This window comes from Electrophorus electricus, chromosome 20 (genome assembly GCF_041902795.1).
Source record: "Electrophorus electricus isolate QZ-2024a chromosome 20, ASM4190279v1, whole genome shotgun sequence".
Lineage (NCBI taxonomy): Eukaryota > Metazoa > Chordata > Actinopteri > Gymnotiformes > Gymnotidae > Electrophorus > Electrophorus electricus.
In genome coordinates this window covers 8,017,501-8,022,404 of record NC_137516.1, presented here as the reverse complement: position 1 = coordinate 8,022,404, position 4,904 = coordinate 8,017,501, and positions in this window count along the sequence as shown.

The following is a 4,904-nucleotide window of genomic DNA, read 5'->3' as shown; positions in this document are numbered from 1 at the left end:
GCTTCCAAACAGCAAATAAAAAAGTTGCTGCAAGCTCCAGACCCGACAAGCACCAAACAAGTAGAAACTCGCCGTTGAAGTTTTGTAACGAAAAACAAAAGGTTTCTTGGATATGTATTAATAGTTTTTATTGCCTAAAGAGTAATATGTAACACATTTAACCACATGGGACTCACAAAACTGAGCTGAGCTGCATTAAAGGTTCAAACATATTAAAGCTCAGCCAGACACTACATCTCTATCCTATAGGTATTTCACAATTCTTTAACATGTTTCTGGCACTGCATATCATGAATTTACATTTCCATTGTGACAGAATAAATATAATACAATAACTCAATAATACAATAATAGTGAATCTGGAGTTGGAAAGGAAATAGTTTTTCACATTTTAAATTATTTTAGTTTTATAGGAGACAAGGAGAACTCTACCTGCATGTTCGGACAATTCTACACAGCAAACTAGTATGTGTCAGCCAGGGAAAAGTAATTAAACTCAATTCCTTAATTCCAGCAACAACAACAACAAAACATTCATAACAATATTAATATGGTTATATGGCCTGGTGTTTCTTCACTTTAAATAATTTTAAAAATGTGTTTTTTCCTTCTAATTCAAATAACATTCAGCTCAACAGTCTTGCTTTTTATACTTTATTGCAGAGCAGTTTTATATGTTCATTTACTTACTCATTAATTTCATGTCTTTCTTTATGGCTGTGGGGGTTGTGTTTAGTGATGTGGTTATCTTTTATTAGCTGTATGGTGTTTATTAGTTCATTTTTGCCAATCCAATGTGCCAGACTGTTTTTCTTTCACAAAGCAGAGCACCTAAATGATGACTCATATCTCTCTGCTGATTTACAAAGGAGTTATATATTGCCTGCTGCATTATAGCAGTAGATGAATTAAATCTCAGTTGACATCTGAGTACTAGCACAAGCCCATGCCGATATGCTTCATTTCAAATGGTGTGAAATCAAATGATCTCATTTGGAAAGCTGTGGAAGTGTCTGCCGCTTTTTGGAAGGAATATATGGCTTAGAACCATGACGTGTATCAACATGACAGACAATATTTATGTCCCTTCAAGAAAACATTAAGACTTTTACGAAAAATATCACAAAAACGTATCAACAAAAGATTTACTGGTGTTTTATTACTTTTTTAAAAGTGCATTAGAATTAATTACCGTTTAGCTAGATATCTCACTTGGATATTTTGATCTTATCCAAATAATATCTAATTCAAATGTCATTCATCAAATCTACACACATGCTTTGTTTCCACAAAGAAATAAATACTTATCTAGCAGGAGTTCAAGTGTCAAATACTCATTTACAGTTTTTAGTACCATTTGTTATTAAAGCAAAGTTTTGTATACATATAGGCTGTATTTAGTAGTTTATCAGTTGCTCTATTGCAGAGTGGGTCCATTTTGTTCCATACTCACATCACAGAGGTACAGGAAACTGAGTCTTCTTCAACAACTAATAACAGGATGCAGCTGAGGAGCTCAATAGGGCTGTCACTCAGAAAAACACAGCTTTCCCCTTGTCCCTCCTCCACACACACACACACACACACACACACACACACACACACACACACACACATACTCGTGCAAATGCCTGTGCATTAAAGAGAGGGAGTCTGGAGGGTAATAGTGATTCAGATTAATGATAGATTTAATAATGACTGTTCATTATTTTATCTTTTCCTTTTGCTGAGGCTTTAGGCCATGGATGTGGGACTTATCCTTTCGGATACACTGAAACACACTGAGGAAGAATACAATATACTAAAAGCATTCCAATCTAAAGAATTAAGGATGTATTTTCTTCCCTTCGTGTAAATTTGTGGAAATATAAAATATTCTACTGTACAGCAACAATCTCCAGCATCTATTTAAATAAAATGTCTTTATAATGTAGGCTTTAATGTTCACAGTGCCATAAAATGTATTAATTTATTTATTTCGAGATTTGAGGTGTTCCATGGACTGTGATGTGATATTCGACATACCTTGAACATCGAATTCATTATTTTGTTATTTTGCTACACCTGCACCCAGTGTTTCTGCATGGTTTGGTACTATTCATGTTAGGGATTTCGCACTTCCGTCTATCATTTTCAAGCGCTGTAACTTAGTACTTTGTGTTTCAAGTTAGTATATGTACTATTTCTCATGCCAGTCAGGTATTTGTTGACCTCTCCCATGCAAGTGAACTGAACTTGAACCTGAGACATGTTACGCAACTTGAGTATAAAATATGGACAGCAAAAATGAAAAAACATAAAAGCTCTTCAAGTCTACTAAATCAGTGCCATACATCCTTACTAAATGATTGCAAATGCATAAACACCAATGCATCAAATGAGCATACGCATCTAACATTTCTCTCTTTTTGCTTGAATTTGTGCTCGGCTAAACATGGCACAGTCTCAAGCTTACTGAGGTCACTTGAGTATTATCACAGCATGTTAAAATAATATTCCGCAGGCATTAAATGACTTAGCAGCCTTTATGAAATATGAATGATGACTCGCAGGTGCTGTCTGCCAAATATTTCTCCTGTCGCATTTCACCAAGAATCTAGGCAACCATTTTGAGCTCATAACTAATTGATTTCCCCTCTGAAAAACAGACATGAGTATCTTCCCAGGCTTATGACAATATAATTCATAATTTAACCGGATGTGTTACACGAGTGACAAGAGAAGGAGGGAGGGAGAAAGAGAGAGAGAGACAGAGTGGATTATGGTGGGTTGAGTACAAGAAGACCGTTAAGAATTTTGGCCAGCTAATGGAAATTCAAGTGCCTGTTTCCGAAACAGAGGTCAGTTCTTAGCAGCTCTCAGTTTATATTATTCTCAGCTTATGCAGCTCTAGCTAAATACACACTGAAAAATGTTTTGTGCCCATAAAATAAATTCAAATAAAATGTTGCAATCTTTTCTTTTTTGCTGGGAAAATTAGTTCAGAACTGGGCTTTAAAAAGAACATATCAACCTAAAAAATACACAGTATAATTATGATTGCAATTGTAATCTTAGTTGATAAAAGATACCTTACACTATTTTATCACCATTTAATCAACTGCAAAACCTAAAATATATATTTTTTAAATATTTAAAGTAATGTATTAAAAGCTTAAATATGGCCACCAACCACAAACAGGTGTTTTTCAAGTGTCACTAGAGGAGTTTGTGTAGAACAAATAAATACAGGGATTTCTGGGTTCTTTGGTATGTCAGCTTTCTCTTTAGTATGTCTTGAATTCACTGCCTTTGGACTGGTGAGATTCATTAACTATATCCTCTGAAAATTTGAATGACATGAGCAGTTTGTAATAACATACATCAACACAGGCCAAAATCCTGTCTAGCACTGATTATTTTTAATGCTATACATGTTTTTTGAAATATGTTGACTGAGTGCATTTCTTTGTAGTGCAGTCTTACACATTCTTGCTTGTGATGGATGTTAATGTTTCTGACTGCTGTTCAGTGCTGTCTGATTTTTGGTTTTCAGTCATATGTGCTTAAATGTGTTTTACTTAACAAAATGCTAAGTGGTTTGCCCCTGACAAAGAACGTGTTTGGAAGGTAGTTGTTACTCATTTTCTTCCTTGATGGTGAGGCCTTCATTTGTCTTGTTTCAATAGAGCCAATAATTATATGCAGCTTATATGCAGCTCACCATATAATGAAATACATTTTACACAAGAACAACACACATGTAGTACAGTGTTTTTCACAGCCGTGTGTGTGTGTGTGTGTGTGTGTGTGTGTGTATGGTATTTCCAAATTAAACACCTACTCCAACCCATTCCAATTCTATATATTTCAGGCTTTAATTCAGTTCCTTAATACAGATCATGTGCTGTGAACAAACACATGGAAAGACTAGCATACCACAGTTAGCATACATATATCTGTAAATGTAAATATATCTGCAGTTTTTTAGTATGTGTGTTTGTGTATGTGTGTGTTATACTATGTCACTAGGTATATCATTAGCTATACAGAAAATAGTATAGCATTGGCATGGAAGAAGACCCAGAAAATGTCATCCTCTTTCAAAGTGACACACTATTTATTAAGCACAACAGAAAAGGAGTGACTTTTGATGGGAACATGGGGGAGGTAACAAACACAACATGAGGATGGTAGAATGTTCTTTTTAACTAAAGGAACATGATTTAATGAAAATGAGGCATAACCCTACTACACTATATACAACATTTAGAAGAATACAGTTTTTAAACTAAATTTTGAATGCATAGGTCAATGGCAGATGCCACACTACTGCTCTGTCATAAGAATGCTTTTGGCAAATGCTGGCATCACCCTGGTGGTCTCTGGTTACCTGCTGCACAGTATGGAAGTGGTTGGGAAGCTCCTTGACATACCCTGCTCTGCGTGCTCTGTTCTCCTTGGTCCCTGGAGAAAAAACAAACATGAGCTCTGTGGACATTCTAAGTATGCCGCTGAACTTCAGAAAGACCTGAAGACCTGCTTGGTGGAGTGGCATGCCAACAGCTGAGGGGTGAGCATCAAGTTAAAACATTCCATGATCCCATCATTGTAGTGGAATGGCAAAGTCTGAATCATCTGGATGCCCAGCCAGTTGCAGAGCGAATCCACTACCTTCTCCACTCCACTATTGCTGTTCTCTGGGACGGGACTGCATATGCCTCAAGCCACTTCATAAAGTAGTCTTTGGCCATGAGGAAATAAAGGTTCCTGGCATTGGTAGTGGAAAGGAACCCAAAAATGTCCAATGTGACCCTCTATCCCAGTCAGCACAAAGCACCTCAGAGACTGATCCATGCAGGGCATGTTTGCCTAACTCGGTTTTTGCCTCAGGTGGAACCATCTGTGTACCCAGTATAGCTCTA